This window comes from Oncorhynchus masou, chromosome 24 (assembly GCF_036934945.1).
Source record: "Oncorhynchus masou masou isolate Uvic2021 chromosome 24, UVic_Omas_1.1, whole genome shotgun sequence".
Lineage (NCBI taxonomy): Eukaryota > Metazoa > Chordata > Actinopteri > Salmoniformes > Salmonidae > Oncorhynchus > Oncorhynchus masou.
The window spans coordinates 24,107,412-24,128,573 of record NC_088235.1 but is presented as its reverse complement, the minus strand read 5'-3'; the positions used below and the strand labels follow the sequence as shown (position 1 = coordinate 24,128,573).

Sequence of the window (21,162 nt, the reverse complement as noted above, 5' to 3'; positions counted from 1 at the left end):
CTTCAGCCTCCCCTGCTCCTCTTCTCTTCAGCCCTCCCCTGCTCCTCTTCTCTTCAGCCCTCCCCTGCTCCTCTTCTCTTCAGCCCTCCCCTGCTCCTCTTCTCTTCAGCCCTCCCCTGCTCCTCTTCTCTTCAGCCCTCCCCTGCTCCTCTTCTCTTCAGCCCTCCCCTGCTCCTCTTCTCTTCAGCCTCCCCTGCTCCTCTTCTCTTCAGCCCTCCCCTGCTCCTCTTCTCTTCAGCCCTCCCCTGCTCCTCTTCTCTTCAGCCCTCCCCTGCTCCTCTTCTCTTCAGCCTCCCTGCTCCTCTTCTCTTCAGCCCTCCCCTGCTCCTCTTCTCTTCAGCCCTCCCCTGCTCCTCTTCAGCCCTCCCCTGCTCCTCTTCTCTTCAGCCTCCCCTGCTCCTCTTCTCTTCAGCCCTCCCCTGCTCCTCTTCTCTTCAGCCCTCCCCTGCTCCTCCTCTCTTCCGCACTGCCAGGCTCCTCCTCTCTTCGGCACTGTCAGGCTCCTCCTCTCTTCGGCACTGTCAGGCTCCTTTTCTCTTCGGCACTATCAGGCTCCTCCTCTCTTTGGCCCTGTAAGGCTACTCCTCTCTTCGGCCCTGTCAGGCTCCTCCTCTCTTCCGCACTGCCAGGCTCCTCTTCTCTTCGGCACTGTCAGGCTCCTCCTCTCTTCGGCACTGCCAGGCTCCTCCTCTCTTCGGCACTCTCAGGCTCCTCCTCTCTTCGGGCCTGTCAGGCTCCTTTTCTCTTCGGCACTATCAGGCTCCTCCTCTCTTTGGCCCTGTCAGGCTCCTCCTCTCTTTGGCCCTGTCAGGCTCCTCCTCTCTTCGGGCCTGTCAGGCTCCTCCTCTCTTCGGCCCTGTAAGGCTCCTCCTTTCTTCGGCCCTGTCAGGCTCCTCCTCTCTTCAGCCCTCCGCTGGTCCTCCTCTAGTTTGGCACTATCAGGCTCCTCCTCTCTTTGGCCCTGTCAGGCTCCTCCTCCTTTCGGGCCTGTCAGGCTCCTCCTCTCTTCAGCCCTCCGCTGCTCCTCCTCTCCTTGGGCCTGTCAGGCTCCTCCTCTCTTCAGCCCTTTTCTGCTGCTCCTCTCTTCGGCCCTCCCCTGCTCCTCCTCTCTTCCGCCCTATCAGACTCCTCCTCTCTTCCGCCCAGACAGGCTCCTCTTCTCTTTTGCCCTATTTTTGTGTTGTTCTTATGTGGTATTGTGTGTTGATTGATGAGGACAAAAAAACAATTTAATCAATTGTTTGGCTGTAACATAATAAAAATATGTAAAAAGTTTTGGCAGACAGAGTGAGAGGGTCGTCACAACTCTGCACATTGACTTGGTGGTTTTGGCAGACAGAGTGAGAGGGTCGTCACAACTCCCCACATTGACCCCGTGGTTTTGGCAGACAGAGTGAGAGGGTCGTCACAACTCCCCACATTGACTTGGTGGTTTTGGCAGAGTGAGAGGGTCGTCACAACTCCCAACATTGACTTGGTGGTTTTGGCAGACAGAGTGAGAGGGTCGTCACAACTCCCCACATTGACTTGGTGGTTTTGGCAGACAGAGTGAGAGGGTCGTCACAACTCCCCACATTGACTTGGTGGTTTTGGCAGACAGAGTGAGAGGGTCGTCACAACTCCGCACATTGACTTGGTGGTTTTGGCAGACAGAGTGAGAGGGTCGTCACAACTCCCCACATTGACTTGGTGGTTTTGGCAGACAGAGTGAGAGGGTCGTCACAACTCCCCACATTGACTTGGTGGTTTTGGCAGACAGAGTGAGAGGGTCGTCACAACTCTGCACATTGACTTGGTGGTTTTGGCAGACAGAGTGAGAGGGTCGTCACAACTCTCCACATTGACTTGGTGGTTTTGGCAGACAGAGTGAGAGGGTCGTCACAACTCTGCACATCGACTCCGTGGTTTTCCTTTCATTCTTTTCATACTCTTTGCTCGTTGTTCGAACATTGCCAATAAACAATTTTTCACATGCTAATAAAGTTGTTTGAATTGAGAGAGACAGAGAGAGGGAGAAAGAGAGAGAGAGAGAGAGAGAGAGAGAGAGAGAGAGAGAGAGAGAGAGAGAGAGAGAGGGGTAAGGTGCGTGTGTGTGTGTGTGTGTGTGTGTGTGTGTGTGTGTGTGTGTGTGTGTGTGTGTGTGTGTGTGTGTGTGTGTGTGTGTGTTTATGTGTGTGTGTTTATGTGTGTGTGTGTGTGTGTGTGTGTGTGTGTGTGTGTATGTGTGTGTGTGTGTGTGTGTGCTCGTACGGAGGTGTAAATGGAATGTCAGGGCGATGAGAGACAATGAGCTGACACAAACATGTTTGTCACACCCGAAACTGGACTGAGTGTGTGTGTTCAGTGTTTATATTGTTGATGGAGCTGCTGCTTGCTGTTCTCTACCTTCCCTCAGGAAGATAAGAACTCAGACAGAGACCACACAACAGTACCAGTCAGGGCATCAGGATCAATAAACAGACAGACAACACAACAGTATCAGTCAGGGCATCAGGACCAATACACAGACAGACAACACAACAGTACCAGTCAGGGCATCAGGACCAATAAACAGACAGACAACACAACAGTATCAGTCAGGGCATCAGGATCAATAAACAGACAGACAACACAACAGTATCAGTCAGGGCATCAGGACCAATAAACAGACAGACAACACAACAGTACCAGTCAGGGCATCAGGACCAATACACAGACAGACAACACAACAGTACCAGTCAGGGCATCAGGACCAATACACAGACAGACAACACAACAGTATCAGTCAGGGCATCCGGACCAATACACAGACAGACAACACAACAGTATCAGTCAGGGCATCAGGACCAATACACAGACAGACAACACAACAGTATCAGTCTGGGCATCAGGACCAATACACAGACAGACAACACAACAGTATCAGTCAGGGCATCCGGACCAATACACAGACAGACAACACAACAGTATCAGTCTGGGCATCAGGACCAATACACAGACAGACAACACAACAGTACCAGTCAGGGCATCAGGACCAATACACAGACAGACAACACAACAGTATCAGTCTGGGCATCAGGACCAATACACAGACAGACAACACAACAGTATCAGTCAGGGCATCCGGACCAATACACAGACAGACAACACAACAGTATCAGTCTGGGCATCAGGACCAATACACAGACAGACAACACAACAATATCAGTCTGGGCATCAGGACCAATAATAGTCACCTCCTGCACTCCCTGTTCACCCATGGCTGCGTGGACAAACACGACTCCAACACCATCATTAAGTTTGCTGATGACACAACAGTGGTAGGCCTGATCACCGACAACGATGAGACATCCAATAGGGAGGAGGTCAGAGACCTGGCAGTGTGGTGCCTGGACAACAACCTCTCCCTCAATGTGAGCAAGACAAAGGAGCTAATCGTGGATTACAGTGAAAGGCGTGCTGAACAGTCCACCATTAACATTGATGGGGCTGTAGTAGAGTGGGTCGAGAGTTTCAAGTTCCTTGGTGTTCACATCACTAATTAACTAACATGGTCCAAACACACCAAGACAGTCGTGAAGAATGCAGGACAACATATTTTCCCCCTCAGGAGACTGAAAAGATTTGTCATGGGTCCCCAGATCCTCAATAAGATCTACAGCTCCACCATCGAGAGCATCCTGACCGGTTGCATCACCGCCTGGTATGGCGACTGCTCAGCATCTGAACATAAGGCGCAACAGAGGGTAGTGTGTACGGCCCAGTACATCACTGCGACCAAGCTTCCTGCCATCCAGGACTTACTGTATATACTAAGCAGTGTCAGAGGAAGGCCCAAAAAATATTGTCAAATACTCTAGTCACCCACGTCATAGACTGTTCTCTCTGCTATATCGCACAGCAAGCTGTACCGAAGGTGGAATAGCCCGCACTGGGCTATGCAGGCGAACCGGGGATACCGTGTGCAAGGCTGGTGCCATGTAAGCCGGCCCAAGGAGACGCACTGGGGACCAGCTGAGTAGAGCCGGCTTCATGGCACTTGGCTCGATGCTCACTCTAGCCCGGCCGATACGCAGAGCTAGTATGTACCGCACCGGGCTATGCACCCGCACTGGGGACACCTGCCCGGTCTCTCTCGCCCCCCGGTAAGCACAGGAAGTTGGCGCAGGTCTACTACCTGGCTTTGCCACACTTCCTGTGCGCCCCCCCAAAGAAATTTTTGGGGCTGACTCTCGGGCTTCCATCCACGCCGCCGTGCTGCCTCCTCATACCAGCACCTCTCCGCCTTCTTCGCCTCCAGCTCTTCTTTGGGGCGGCGATATTCTGCTGGCTGTGCCCAGGGTCCTTTTCCATCCAATTCATCCTCCCATGTCCATTCCTCCTTGCGCTGCTCCTGCTGCCGCTTCTCCTGCTGCACCTTGGGGCGGCGACACTCCCCTGGTTTTGCCCAGGGTCCTCTCCCGTCGAGGATTTCTTCCCAAGTCCAGAAGTCCTTATTTCGCTGCTCCTGCTGCTGCCCGTTACCACGCCACTTGGTCCTGTTGTGGTGGGTGATTCTGTAACGGTTTTCTTGAGGTGAAGGAGAGGCGGACCAAAACACAGCATGGTGGTTATTCATGGTTCTTTAATATAGACACTATATATGAATAAACTAACAAAACAAGAAATGTGAAAAAACCAAAACAGCCCTATTTGGTGCAAACACAGAGACAGGAACAATCACCCACAAACACACAGTGAAACCCAGGCTACCTAAGTATGATTCTCAATCAGAGACAACTAATGACACCTGCCTCTGATTGAGAACCATACTAGGCCGAAACATAGAAATACCCAAATCATAGAAAAACAAACATAGACTGCCCACCCCAACTCACGCCCTGACCATACAAAATAATGACAAATCAAAGGAAATAAAGGTCAGAACGTGACAATTTGTGAATTTATGAAACCTGTGCCAGTGGAAAAATAGCAGGACGCCTAGCCCTATTAATTAATGAAGACAGCTTCTCCATTCTGGAGGGGGAAATCAATAATTTCCAGGCACAGGGACATGTACTAGTCTGTTGAGAACTAAATGCCAGAACTGGACAAGAACCTGACACACTCAGCACACAGGGGAGGTACTACCTGGAGGTGACAGCATTCCCTCCCCCATATGCCCCCCTTGGCACAACTATGACAACATAACCAACAAAAGCGGGTCACAACTTTTGCAGCCCTGTTACACGCTGGGCATGTACATAGTCAATGGTAGGCTTCGAGGGGAATCCTATGGTAGGTACACCTATAGCTCTGCTCTTGGCAGTCGTACTGTAGACTACTTTATTATTGACCTCAACCCAGAGTCTCTCAGAACATTCACAGTCAGCCCACTGACACCCCTATCAGATCACAGCACAGGTTACTTTTACAGAGCAATACTCAATCATGAGGCATCAAAGCCAAAGGAACTGAATAATACTAAGAAATTATATAGAAGGAAGGAAAGTTGTAACGGCGTTCTTCGTTTGTCGCAAGAAAGTCGGACTGAAATGCAGCGTGTTGGTTACTCATGTCTGTAATGATACAAATGACGATACATGAAATAACTTATAAATACAAAAACAACAAACGGAACGTGAAAAAACCTATACAGCCTGTCTGGTGAACACTAACACAGAGACAGGAACAATCACCCACAAAATACAAAGTGAAACCCAGGCTACCTAAATACGGTTCCCAATCAGAGACAACGAGAATCACCTGACTCTGATTGAGAACCGCCTCAGGCAGCCAAACCTAAACAACACCCCTACTCAGCCACAATCCCAAATACTACAAACCCCAATACGAAAATACAATATATAAACCCATGTCACACCCTGGCCTGACCAAATATATAACGAAAACACAAAATACAATGACCAAGGCTTGACAGAACCTCCCCCCCCCTAAGGTGCGGACTCCCGGACGCACCTCAAAACCATAGGGCGGGTCCGGGTGGGCGTCTGTCCATGGTGGCGATTCCGGCTCGGGACGTGGACCCCACTCCATAAATGTCATAGTTCCTCCCCTTCGCGTCCTGGGATGATCCACCCTCACCGCCGACCATGGCAGAATAGTCCTCACCCAGAACCCCACTGGACTGAGGAGCAGATCGGGACTGAAGGACAGCTCGGGACTGAGGCAGATCGGGACTGAGAGAAAGCTCGGGAGTGAGAGAAAGCTCGGGAGTGAGAGAAAGCTCGGGAGTGAGACGAAGCTCAGGAGTGAGAGGAAGCTCAGGAGCGAGAGGAAGCTCAGGAGTGAGAGGAAGCTCAGGCAGGTTGATGGATCTACCAGATCCTGGCTTGCTGGTGGTCCGGCAGATCCTGGCTGACTGGCGGATCCTGGCTGACTATCAGATCTGACAGATCCTGGCTGACTAGCGGATCCTGGCTGACTGGCGGATCCTGGCTGACTGGTGGATCCTGGCTGACTGGCGGATCCTGGCTGACTGGCAGATCCTGGCCGACTGGCGGATCCTGGCTGACTAGCAGATCTGGCAGATCCTGGCTGACTGGCGGATCCTGGCTGATTGGCGGATCTGGAAGAGTCTGGTTGACTAGCAGATCTGGAAGAGTCTGGTTGACTGGCAGATCTGGAAGAGTCTGGCTGAATAGCAGATCTGGAAGAGTCTGGCTGACTGGCAGATCTGGAAGAGTCTGGCTGACTGGCAGATCTGGAAGAGTCTGGCTGACTGGCAAATCTGGAAGAGTCTGGCTGACTGGCAAATCTGTAAGAGTCTGGCTGACTGGCAGATCTGGAAGAGTCTGGCTGACTGGCATATCTGGAAGAGTCTGGCTGACTGGCAGATCTGGAAGAGTCTGGCTGAGTGGCAGATCTGGAAGAGTCTGGCTGACTGGCAGATCTGGAAGAGTCTGGCTGACTGGCAGATCTGGAAGAGTCTGGCTGTCTGGCAGATCTGGAAGAGTCTGGCTGACTGGCAGATCTGGAAGGTTCTGGCTGTCTGGCAGATCTGGAAGAGTCTGGCTGACTGGCAGATCTGGAAGAGTCTGGCAGACTGACGGCTCTGGCTGCTTCATGCTGACTGACGGCTCTGGCTGCTCCATGCTGACTGGCGGCTCTGGCTGCTCCATGCTGTCTGGCGGCTCTGGCTGCTCCATGCAGATTGACAGCTCTGGCGGCTTCTTGCAGACTGACAGCTCTGACTGTTCCATGCAGACTAACAGCTTTGGCAGCTCCTTGCCGACTGGCAGCTCCTTGCAGACTGGCAGCTCCTTGCAGACTGGCAGCTCCTTGCAGACTGGCAACTCCATGCAGACTGGCAACTCCATGCAGACTGGCAGCTCTAGCTGCTACATGCAGACTGGCAGCTCTAGCTGCTCCATGCAGACAGGCAGCTCTAGCTGCTCCATGCAGACTGGCAGCTCTGGCTGCTCCATGCAGACTGGCAACTCTGGCTGCTCCATGCAGACAGGCAGCTCTAGCTGCTCCATGCAGACTGGCAGCTCTGGCTGCTCCATGCAGACTGGCAGCTCTAGCTGCTCCATGCAGACTGGCAGCTCTAGCTGCTCCATGCAGACTGGCAGCTCTAGCTGCTCCATGCAGACTGGCAGCTCTAGCTGCTCCATGCAGACTGGCAGCTCAGGCTGCTCCAAACAGGCAGGAGGCTCCGGCAGCGCTGTAGAGGAGGAAGGCTCTAGAAACGCTGAACAGGCGGGAGACTCCGACAGCGCAGGAGAGGGAGAAAGCGCTGGCTGCGCTGAACAGGCGAGGCGCACTGAAGGCCTGGTGCGTGGTACTGGAACTGGTGGTACTGGATCAAGGACACGCACAGGAAGCCTGGTGCGGGGAGCTACCATCGGAGGACTGGTGTGTGAAGGTGGCACAGGATGGACTGGACCGTGAAGGTGTACTGGAGAGCCTGAGAGCAGGACTGGCACAGGACGTGCAAGGCTAGGTAGGTACACAGGAGGCCTAGTGCGTGAGGCTGGCACATTTTTCACCAGCCGACTAACACGCACCTCAGGACTAGTATGGAGCGCTGACCCAGGTGCCATTAAATCCCCGACACGCTCCGTCGGACGAATCTTATACCTAAAGCACCAAACTAGCAACTCCCTCATTACTCTCTCCTCCAATTTCCCCATTAACTCCTTCACAGTCTCTGCTTCGCTCACCTCCAACACCGGTTCTGGTCTCCTCCTTGGCTCCTCACGATAAACAGGGAGAGTTGGCTCGGGTCTGTCTCCTGACTCAGCCACTCCCCCTCTGAGCCCCCCCCCCCCCAAGAAATTTTTTGGCCTGATCTTCGGGTTTCGCTCTGCGCCGCCGTGTCTTTCTTTTCGACTCCATTCTCCTATAGCCCTCTTCGCACTGCTCCAGCGAATCCCAGACGGGCTCCGGCACTCTATCTGGGTCGGCCGCCCACCTGTCTATTTCTTCCCACGTCGTATACTCCAATCCTCTGCTGTCCATAACGTCCTCCCTTCGCTGCTCCAGCTGCCTGTTAACACGCTGCTCGGTTCGTGTGTGGTGGGTGATTCTGTAACGGCGTTCTTCGTTTGTCGCAAGAAAGTCGGATCGAAATGCAGCGTGTTGGTTACTCATGTCTTTAATGATACAAATGACGATACATGAAATAACTTATAAATACAAAAACAACAAACAGAACGTGAAAAAACCTATACAGCCTGTCTGGTTAACACTAACACGGAGACAGGAACAATCACCCACGAAATACAAAGTGAAACCCAGGGTACCTAAATACGGTTCCCAATCAGAGACAACGAGAATCACCTGACTCTGATTGAGAACCGCCTCAGGCAGCCAAACCTAAACAACACCACCAACTCAGCCGCAAATACTACAAACCCCAATACGAAAATACAATATATAAACCCATGTCACACCCTGGCCTGACCAAATATATAACGAAAACACAAAATACAATGACCAAGGCGTGACAAAAGTAGTGTAGAAACCTACCAAAAACAATTAGACAACGATTAATTAAATCCTTTTTAGACAACTTCCTGGACAAAATGTTTCACTGTGATAGTAAACATGGCAGTAGAAAATCTAAACTGTATATTTGACCTCTCAGCTTCCCTCCCATCTGCCCAGTTCTATTTCACATCAGGCAACTGATGCAAGCAGTACAATCAGATTTAAAAAACAGATACAAATACACCTTATGGAACAGTGGGCACTGTGATGCGACACACACTCAATGTGTTGTGAGATCTCTTGTGAAAGTATTGTAATGTTTTAAAAAATGTAGAACTTGATTACAAATTACGTCATAGAGGAAAATGTCCCTAGCGGGCAGAACAGATATGACAGCTTGTTACACAAAGGAAAAGGGCTGGGTTTGAGTGAAAGAGAGGGAAGACTGAGGGACACAGGGAGAAGCTGTGCTATCGTAAATACAGTTTCTGATGCATTCTAAATTATCGCCCATTTGGAAAAGGAAAATGGAATAAATAATTACTCTGAGCCGCGCTTCGGTAGGTTGGTGGTAGATGGAAGGCCATGTTGCCAAACCGAGTCCTTTGAAGAATGTCTCTGGTTGTCAATTGAATACGTTGTAGTAACGTCATTGGGTGATAGACGGGATACTCTGTCTGTTCCTTCCTAACCCTCGTTGCATCTCAACGGCTAGGAGGTATCACTTCTGTAGTGAATAAGAGTTCAAAGTTCATACCATTCGCAACCAAAGCTCACGCTGATGTTATTATCTGAACCATTTCCTACATAGGACCGTCGTCCTACATCCTCGGAACAGGTTATATTGTCGCTTATATAGGAAGGGAGAGGAGGGCGTGTTTGAAAAGTTTTATAGCCCATGTCCCTTCACAGGGGCGGGCCACTGATTGAGCAGAGCCATATCTTATGAAAACCCAAATCTCACATTTTAGAAGCTAAAATCACATTTCATCCCATCACGAATAATTTCATATACAAACATTTAAATTGAACAACAATTCCATTTGAATCTGATAACTCTGATGTGTAGACTTTCCACTGTAGAGTTTATGTCATCTTATCATTGATGAGAATGTCTCAGATGACAACCAAACTGACATCATATTCATTAAGTGCCACCGCATATGTTCAATTGTTTGGATTACCAGAATATAGTTCATTTCCCCCCACCTACTGATGTCCTTAGAATCTCTATGTTAACCAAGGGTTTTGCAAATGTAACCTCAGTAGGATAGAGAGAGGAAAAGGGGGGAAGAGGTATTTATGACTGTCATAAACCTATGCCCCAGGCCAACGTCATGACACTTGGCAACAGCTAATGGGGAGCCACAATAAATTCAAATGCAGAACAAACACCATTGTAAAAAGAACCCATTTTTATGTTTATTTATTTTCCATTTTGTTCAAAGAGAGAGAGAGAGAGAGAACAAACAAACAAACAAACTCTGATTAAAGTCACCCTGAAGGTTTAGGCTCAAGACTGTGGAGTCAAATCTCCACAGGTGTCCTCAAGGTCAGACTGCGATATATACTGTATTTTATACCATCTATTGCACTTTGCCTATGCCGCTCGCTTATCCATATATTTATATGTACATATTCTCACTCACCCCTTTAGATTTGTGTGTATTAGGTAGTTGTTGGGGAATTGTTAGATTACATGTTAGATATTACTGCACTATCGGAACCAGAAGCACAAGCATTTCTCTCACATTAACATCTGCTAACCATGTGTATGTGACAAAAAACATTTGATTTGACATGATGATTTGATTTGATGAGTGTGAAAAAAATGGTCCTCTTCTCTATCCAGTTCCAGGCAGACCTTGGTCCCTTTATTTCTCCAGATGATGTGTGTCTGGCTGGCCTGTTTGTCATCTTTTCCTCTCTCCTCCTCCTCTCCCCTTTAGCTCGCTGTCTCTCTCTTTTTCCATTTCTTGCTTTCTCTCTCTCTCACACTCTCTCTCTATCTTGCTCTCTCTCTCTTTCTCACTCTTTTTCTCTCCTTCTTATCCCCTCTGTCTGGGCAGATCTCCTTTCCTTCCCCACTCTATTGTGTCTATTGATCTCCATCTGAGGTCAATAGCTTTTTAAAGCATCAAGATCGAAACTCCAAACTATCCTGCTCTATACTCCCTTGCATTCCCTCCCTCCCCTAATCCCTCTCTGTCTCGCTCCTCTTTTCTCCGCAGCATTGATCCACAGGTTCAGGGAGTGCTTTCCCACTAGAGTCATTTGTAGCCCAAGGTCTCCAGGTTATGTTCCTTTATATCTAACTTTCGGATCACAGACAGGAACCGCTAAGTATATAAATGGTTAACTGTAAAGAAAAAGGGGTTAATTTACTGGAGCTATTTACAGAGCCAGAGCTCAGATCATAACTTTAAGGTAATATAATCACTTTTAACTCAGTATTAACTGGATGTTACTAGATAGAAATTAAAAGTTATGACAAGTCATCAGGGCAGAACAAAATCGTTTTGAAGACTTAAAAAAACAATTAGGCCATGAGGCTGTTACATGCGTCTGAAGATGGGTCTGTTACGAGCTTCTGAAATACCAGAGCTAAACAGACATTGTGAACAGCTCCCCAATTGTTGACAATGTGTAACTTCAGTGTAACTTCAGCCTTGCACAGAGAAGAGAGTTGCAGTACCACAAGTACCCTGATTGTCGACATAAAAGTCCCTTTTTCCTGTTAGACCTTCTCAAATGAATATACCAGACACTACCTCAATGTTAGATAGAAAGTAGTGAAATATAATAGACCAAAGGAAAGAGATGTCCCTTTGGTGTAGTGGAGTCTGCCTCCCTGACCAAAGACCCAGGCATTGTGTTTCATTCCAGTGTCAAACACATCGAGGGATTTTGACCTTTTATTAAACATCACGGAGAGTCCAGATGGTGTCCCTGCTTTCTCTGCATTTCTCCTTTTATGGTCATTTCCTTGTATGATATCCCCCTTCTTTGGTAGCAGACATTTTACTCTCTGCAGCCAGACTCAGAGAGCATGACGACTTACGAAGTGTTAGTGTCCTATCGTTAAGTTGACATTATTACTCCATCCTGCTTAGGTATAGTATCGAATATGATGTGTTAGGCTGTCCCCACATGGGACAGAGTAGGTACTGCAGCTCCATGGGGTGTACAGTGAACTCAAGGTCATAGGGAGGGTGTGGGTGGGCTGTTGACTGGTGGATGTGTACATAACACCTGCACTGCTGATGTTGCTGCTTTCATCTCTCTAGGGTCTGCTTCAGTAACACACTCTGGAATAGATGGGGAGAGCTGTAATTTGTATTTTCAAAATACCTTTCAATCACATTTCTTTATAATGGTTCACAATTTTGTGGCCCCCTTTCACCCTACATTGATATCAGAAGTCTGATGGCACAATGGTGTGATAAGAGAGTGTGCTAAATAAACTAAATATACGTGTGAAGTATATATATATATATATATATATATATATATATATATATATATATATATATATATATATATGTAAAGTACCGGTCAAAAGATTTAGAATGCATACTCATTCAGGGGTTTTTCTTTATTTTTTACTATTTTCTACATTGTGGAACAATAGTTAAGACATCAAAACTATGAAATATGGCATATGAAATCACAAATCAAAATATATTTAATATTTGAAATTATTCAAATAGCCACCCTTTGCCTTAATGACAGCTTTGCACACTCATGGCATTCTCTCAACCAGCTTCAGCTGGAATGCTTTTTCAGCAGTCTTGAAGGAATTCCCACATAATCTGAGCACTTGTTGGCTGCTTTTTCTTCACTCTGCGGTCGGACTCATTCCAAACCATCTCAATTTGGAGGCCAGGTCATCTGATGCAACACTTCATCACTCTCCTTTTTGGTAAAATAGCCGTTACACAGCCTGGAGGTGTGTTGGGTCATTATTCTGTTGAAAAACAAATGATTGTCCCACTAAGCCCAAACCAGAAGGCTTGGCATATCGCCGCAGAATGCTGTGGTAGCCATGCTGGTTCAGTGTGCCTTGAATTCTAAATAAATCAGTGTCACTGTCACCAGCAAAGCACCCCCACCCCATAACAACTTCTCCTCCATGCTTTACGGTGGGAAATACACATGTGGAGATCAGTTCACCCACACCGCGTTTCACAAAGACACAGCGGTTGGATCCAAAACTTTCCAATTCAGACTCCAGACCAAAGGACACATTTCCACCGGTCTAACATCCATTGCTCATGTCTCTTGGCCCAAACAAGTGTCTTCTTATTATGAGTGTCCTTTAGTAGTGGTTTATTTGCAGTAATTCGTGCATGAAGGCCTGAGTCATACAGTCTCCTCTGAATGGTTGATGTTGAGATGTGTCTGTTACTTGAACTCTGTGAAGCATTTATTTTTTGCTGCAATTTATGTGGCTGATAATGAACTTATCCTCTAGTGCAGAGGTAACTCTGGGTCTTCCTTTCTGTGGCGGTCCTCATGAGAGCCAGTTTCATCATAGCGCTTGATGGTTTTTGCGACTGCACTTGAAGAAACGATTAAAGTTCTTGAAATGTTCTGTATTGACAGACCTTCATGTCTTAAAGTAATGATGAACTGTCACTTCTCTTTGCTTATTTGAGCTGTTCTTGCCATAATATGTACTTTGTCATTTCCCAAAAAGGCTATCTTCTGTTTAACCCCCCCACCTTCTCACAACACAACTGATTGGCTCAAATGCATTAAGAAGGAAAGACATTCCACAGATAAACTTTTAAGAAGACACACCTGCTATTGAAATGCATTCCATGTGACTACCTCATGAAGCTGGTTGAGAGAATGCCAAGAGTGTGCAAATCTGTCATCAAGGCAAAGGGTGACTAATTGAAGAAACTCAAATGTAAAATTGATTTTGATTTGTTTAACACTTTTTGGGTTGCTACATGATTCCATGTGTTATTTCTTGGTTTTGCTGTCTTCACTATTATTCTACAATTTAGAAAATAATAAAAATAAAGAAAAAAATTTGAATGATTAGTTGTTCTTGAACTTTTGACCGGTAGTGTATATGACCAGTAGTGTATATGTGAAAATGAACAGTTGCAAAGCATGCTGAGTTTAGTTCTATTAATCGCCACCACTGAAACAAGGCCAATAATAATACCCAATGTGCTTTGCAATTCATTTTGGTCAGTTAATGTTCATTTAGCAGCAGGGCCATGTTCAGACCTTTTGGGGCGCATGTGAATAAAAAAAATAGCAACCTACCCCCAATAATGTATGCATCCGCACTCACAGACTAGCTGAGCAATTATTAGAAGAAGAAGTGAAAGCAGACCAATCTGATGAGGAAAGTACTCAGCTCTTATAAACAATGACCTGCTGACTATATCCGACCTAACTCCATTTGTTCAACCCTATCAAGTTTTATTTTTTATTTTTTTTACCCCCCTTTTTCTCCACAATTATGTTCTTGTCTGATCGCTGCAGCACCCCAAAGGGCTCGGGAGAGGCAAAGCTCGAGTCATGCACATGTGCACATGCGAACATGCACCCACAATTGCTGAGCAAATGTAACCTTTCGTTACAGCCATAAACAGTGATAAGTTTTCAAAACTCAAGTTAAGCTACAGAAATAAACTGCGTTTTACACCTGCATTTGCAGCTGAAAGTAATTCATGTTACCAACCAATATCTGCTAGGGATGGATACATCATGTCACTTATCTGGAGTCCAGAGCGAGCAAAATGATACAGCCTAGGCTACTTGGAGGTTGCAGCATCAGATGGAAAGCATGTTCTACCTGCAAAACTCTATCAATTTGTAGGGCAGCCTTCCTGTAGACTGCTCATTGCTCACCAGGTAGCCACGTTTTTCCTCACAAATATCGTAATAAATTCCCCAGAATATGTTACATCTCCATCCCATCATATTGACGGCCGTGCGATGTTACAACTGCTTATCTTTAAACATATAGCCAATAGCCTCCCACTGGGCACACATGTCAATTTAATGTCTATTACAAATTGGTTCAACAAAATTTCGTTGAAATGACATGACATGGAAACAACGTTGATTCAACCAGTGTGCACCCAAACTAGGCCTATCTGAAATATGAAAATGATCAATCAAATTGCCAGGGTGTTCTGGTAAAGGTGAATCAGTAGTAGATTGTTAAACTGTTTTTTAAATGGATAATAAACATAGACTTTTCTGTTTGTGCCAGGCAAAACTGGAGGATATTAAACAAGTTCTTTCTGGTCACTAATCTGGATATGCGTGCCAGCCAAGGATGATGACTGGTCATTGGTCAGCAATCAAGAAGCACATATTTTTGGTTCTGAAACATAGTTAAGAATTTAACGCTGACTTGTGGAAAGTGGGCTCAGAACAGCGACGACAAAAAATCTATAAAACAAAAATATTTTCGTGAGGAAATGATATCACCACCGAAAAAGGCCCTTTGGAGACAGTAAGGAGCATGTACTCAACACAGGTAGAGCCCTATCTATGCAAGTGCCTGTTTAGCCAGAGTGACTTCAGTTTATTCAACTAAGGTAGATGAACAACATATCACAGCTATAGCAAGTAAAATGCTTCTTTAACCGTTTCTGAGAATGTTGTTGCTGTATGTTGTTGCTCTACTTGCAAATATACAGTATTTCAGAGTAGTAAAATACAAAATGCATGTATTTTAATGAATTCATTTCGAAATGCATGTATTTCAATGAGTGCCTTTCAAAATACATGTATTTAAATCAATGCATTTCAAAATGAATGTATCTTTTTGTTAATTTTTAAATGAAATCAAACTTTATTTGTCACATGCATCGAATACAATTGTAGACCTTACCGTGTAATGCTTACTTACAAGCCCTTAACCAACAGTACAGTTCAAGAAGAGTTAAGAAAATATTTTCCAAAGAAAAAAAGGAAAAGAAAAATTCATAAAATAACAATAAAGAGGTAATATACAGGAGGTACTAGTACAGAGTCAGTGTGCGCGGATACAGGTTAGTTGAGATCATTTGGTACGTAGGGGTGAAGTGACTATGCATAGATAAAAAACAGAGAGTAGCAGCAGTGAACAAAACAAGTGTGGGGGAGGGTCAATGAAAAAGTCTGGTGTATCGTCGATCCTCCAGTCATGTGGGGGTATTGTAGGTACTCCAGTAATGGGGGGTATTGTAGATACACCAGTCATGTGTGGGGTATTGTAGGTACTCCAGTAATGGGGGGTTTGTAGATACACCAGTCATGTGTGGGGTATTGTAGGTACTCCAGTAATGGGGGGTATTGTAGATACTCCAGTCATGTGTGAGGTATTGTAGGTACTCCAGTAATGGGGGGTATTGTAGATACACCAGTCATGTGTGGGGTATTGTAGGTACTCCAGTAATGGGGGGTTTGTAGATACAAAAGTCATGTGTGGGGTATTGTAGGTACTCCAGTAATGGTGGGTATTATAGGTACTCCAGTAATGGGGGGTATTGTAGGTAATCCAGTCATGTGTGGGTATTGTAGGTACTCCAGTAATGGGGGGCATTGTAGGTACTCCAGTAATGGGGGTATTGTAGGTACTCCAGTAATGTGTGGGTATTGTAGGTACTCCAGTAATGGGGGGTATTGTAGGTACTGCAGTAATGGGGGGTATTGTAGATACTCCAGTCATGTGTGGGGTATTGTAGGTACTCCAGTAATGGGGGGTATTGTAGGTACTCCAGTCATGTGTGGGGTATTGTAGGTACTCCAGTGATGGGGGGCATTGTAGATACTCCAGTCATGTGTGGAGTATTGTAAGTACTCCAGTAATGGGGGGTATTGTAGATACACCATTCATGTGTGGGGTATTGTAGGTACTCCAGTAATGGGGGGTATTGTAGGTACTCCAGTCATGTGTGGGGTATTGTAGGTACTCCAGTAATGGGGGGTGTTGTAGGTACTCCAGTCATGTGTGGGGTATTATAGGTACTCCAGTAATGGGGGGTGTTGTAGGTACTCCAGTCATGTGTGGGGTATTGTAGGTACTCCAGTAATGGGGGGTATTGTAGGTACTCCAGTAATGGGGGGTATTGTAGGTACTCCAGTAATGGGGGGTATTGTAAGTACTCCAGTAATGGGGGGTATTGTAGATACTCCAGTCATGTGTGGGTATTGTAGATACAACATTCATGTGTGGGGTATTGTAGATACTCTAGTAATGGGGGGTATTGTAAGTACTCCAGTAATGGGGGGTATTGTAGGTACTCCAGTAATGGGGGGTATTGTAGGTACTCCAGTAATGGGGGTTATTGTAGATATTCTAGTAATGGGGGGTATTGAAGGTACTCCAGTAATGGGGGGTATAGTAGGTACTCCAGTAATGGGGGGTATTGTAGGTACTCTAGTAATGGGGGGTATTGTAAGTACTCCAGTAATGGGGGGTATTGTAGATACTCCAGTAATGGGGGGTATTGTAGGTACTCCAGTAATGGGGGGTATTGTAAGTACTCCAGTAATGGGGGGTATTATAGATACTCCAGTAATGGGGGGTATTGTAGGTACTCTAGTAATGGGGGTATTGTAAGTACTCCAGTAATGGGGGTATTGTAGATACTCCAGTCATGTGTGGGGTATTGTAGGTACTCTAGTAATGGGGGGTATTGTAGGTACTCCAGTAATGGGGGTATTGTAGGTACTCCAGTAATGGGGGGGAATTGTAAGTACTCCAATAATGGGGGGTATTGTAGATACTCCAGTAATGGGGGGTATTGTAGGTACTCTAGTAATGGGGGGTATTGTAAGTACTCCAGTAATGGGGGTATTGTAGATACTCCAGTCATGTGTGGGTATTGTAGGTACTCTAGTAATGGGGGGTATTGTAGGTACTCCATTAATGGGGGGTATTGTAGGTACTCCAGTAATGGGGGGTATTGTAAGTACTCCAGTAATCGGGGGTATTGTAGATACTCCAGTAATGAGGGGTATTGTAGGTACTCTAGTAATGGGGGGTTTTGTAGATACTCCAGTCATGTGTGGGTATTGTAGGTACTCTAGTAATTGGGGGTATTGTAAGTACTCCAGTAATGGGGGTATTGTAGGTACTCCAGTCATGTGTGGGGTATTGTAGGTACTCCAGTAATGGGGGTATTGTAGATACTCCAGTAATGGGGGTATTGTAAGTACTCCAGTAATGGGGGTATTGTAGGTACTCTAGTAATGGGGGGTATTGTAGGTACTCTAGTAATGGGGGGTATTGTAGATACTCCAGTCATGTGTGGGTATTGTAGGTACTCTAGTAATGGGGGGTATTGTAAGTACTCCAGTAATGGGGGGTATTGTAGGTACTCTAGTAATGGGGGGTATTGTAAGTACTCTAGTAATGGGGGGTATTGTAAGTACTCCAGTAATGGGGGGTATTGCAGGTACTCCATAATGGGGGGTATTGTAAGTAGTCTAGTAATGGGGGGTATTGTAAGTACTCCAGTAATGGGGGGTATTGTAAGTACCCCAGTAATGGGGGGTATTGTAGGTACTCCAGTCATGTGTGGGTATTGTAGGTTATCCAGTCATGTGTGAGTATTGTAGGTACTCCAGTCATGTGGGGGTATTGTAGGTACTCCAGTCATGTGTGGGTATTGTAGGTGATACAGTCATGTGGAAGTGTTGTAGGTACTCCAGTCATATGGGGGTATTGTAGGTACTCCAGTCATGTGTGAGTATTGTAGTTACTCCAGTCATGTGGGGGTATTGTAGGTACTCCAGTCATGTGTGGGTATTGTAGGTGATACAGTCATGTGGAAGTGTTGTAGGTACTCCAGTCATATGGGGGTATTGTAGGTACTACAGTCATGTGGAGGATTGTAGTTACTCCAGTCATATGGGGGTATTGTAGGTACTCCAGTCATGTGTGGGTGTTGTAGGTACTCCAGTCATGTGTGGGTGTTGTAGGTACTCCAGTCATATGGGGGTATTGTAGGTACTCCAGTCATGTGTGGGTGTTGTAGGTACTCCAGTCATGTGTGGGTGTTGTAGGTACTCCAGTCATATGGGGGTATTGTAGGTAATCCAGTCATGTGTGGGTGTTGTAGGTACTCCAGTCATGTGTGGGTGTTGTAGGTACTCCAGTCATATGGGGGTATTGTAGGTACTCCAGTCATTGTGGGGGTATTGTAGGTACTCCAGTCATGTGTGGGTATTGTAGGTACTCCAGTCATGTGTGGGTATTGTAGTTACTCCAGTCATGTGTGGGTATTGTAGGTACTCCAGTAATGGGGGGTATTGTAGATACACCAGTCATGTGTGGGGTATTGTAGGTACTCCAGTAATGGGGGGTTTGTAGATACACCAGTCATGTGTGGGGTATTGTAGGTACTCCAGTAATGGGGGGTATTGTAGATACTCCAGTCATGTGTGAGGTATTGTAGGTACTCCAGTAATGGGGGGTATTGTAGATACACCAGTCATGTGTGGGGTATTGTAGGTACTCCAGTAATGGGGGGTTTGTAGATACAAAAGTCATGTCTGGGGTATTGTAGGTACTCCAGTAATGGTGGGTATTATAGGTACTCCAGTAATGGGGGGTATTGTAGGTAATCCAGTCATGTGTGGGTATTGTAGGTACTCCAGTAATGGGGGGCATTGTAGGTACTCCAGTAATGGGGGGTATTGTAGGTACTCCAGTAATGTGTGGGTATTGTAGGTACTCCAGTAATGGGGGGTATTGTAGGTACTGCAGTAATGGGGGGTATTGTAGATACTCCAGTCATGTGTGGGGTATTGTAGGTACTCCAGTAATGGGGGGTATTGTAGGTACTCCAGTCATGTGTGGGGTATTGTAGGTACTCCAGTGATGGGGGGCATTGTAGATACTCCAGTCATGTGTGGAGTATTGTAAGTACTCCAGTAATGGGGGGTATTGTAGATACACCATTCATGTGTGGGGTATTGTAGGTACTCCAGTAATGGGGGGTATTGTAGGTACTCCAGTCATGTGTGGGGTATTGTAGGTACTCCAGTAATGGGGGGTGTTGTAGGTACTCCAGTCATGTGTGGGGTATTATAGGTACTCCAGTAATGGGGGGTGTTGTAGGTACTCCAGTCATGTGTGGGGTATTGTAGGTACTCCAGTAATGGGGGGTATTGTAGGTACTCCAGTAATGGGGGGTATTGTAGGTACTCCAGTAATGGGGGGTATTGTAAGTACTCCAGTAATGGGGGGTATTGTAGATACTCCAGTCATGTGTGGGTATTGTAGATACAACATTCATGTGTGGGGTATTGTAGATACTCTAGTAATGGGGGGTATTGTAAGTACTCCAGTAATGGGGGGTATTGTAGGTACTCCAGTCATGTGTGGGGTATTGTAGGTACTCCAGTAATGGGGGGTATTGTAGGTACTCCAGTAATGGGGGTATTGTAGGTACTCCAGTAATGGGGGGTATTGTAAGTACTCCAGTAATGGGGGTATTGTAGATACTCCAGTCATGTGTGGGTATTGTAGATACAACATTCATGTGTGGGGTATTGTAGATACTCTAGTAATGGGGGGTATTGTAAGTACTCCAGTAATGGGGGGTATTGTAGGTACTCCAGTAATGGGGGTATTGTAGGTACTCCAGTAATGGGGGTTATTGTAGATATTCTAGTAATGGGGGTATTGAAGGTACTCCAGTAATGGGGGGTATAGTAGGTACTCCAGTAATGGGGGTATTGTAGGTACTCTAGTAATGGGGGTATTGTAAGTACTCCAGTAATGGGGGGTATTGTAGATACTCCAGTAATGGGGGTATGGTAGGTACTCCAGTAATGGGGGTATTGTAGGTACTCCAGTAATGGGGGGTATTGTAAGTACTCCAGTAATGGGGGGTATTGTAGATACTCCAGTAATGGGGGGTATTGTAGGTACTCTAGTAATGGGGGGTATTGTAAGTACTCCAGTAATGGGGGGTATTGTAGATACTCCAGTCATGTGTGGGGTATTGTAGGTACTCTAGTAATGGGGGGTATTGTAGGTACTCCAGTAATGGGGGGTATTGTAGGTACTCCAGTAATGGGGGGGAATTGTAAGTACTCCAATAATGGGGGGTATTGTAGATACTCCAGTAATGGGGGGTATTGTAGGTACTCTAGTAATGGGGGGTATTGTAGGTACTCCATTAATGGGGGGTATTGTAGGTACTCCAGTAATGGGGGGTATTGTAAGTACTCCAGTAATCGGGGGTATTGTAGATACTCCAGTAATGAGGGGTATTG

The 21,162-nt window shown here is 46.3% G+C and overlaps 1 protein-coding gene across 1 annotated transcript in view; it reads left to right on the top strand.

Annotated features, from left to right (window-relative positions):
* The window catches only part of LOC135511925 (protein sidekick-2-like), a 645,207-nt gene that overhangs the window by 442,703 nt on the left and 181,342 nt on the right, over positions 1-21,162 (top strand). The window lies entirely within an intron of this gene.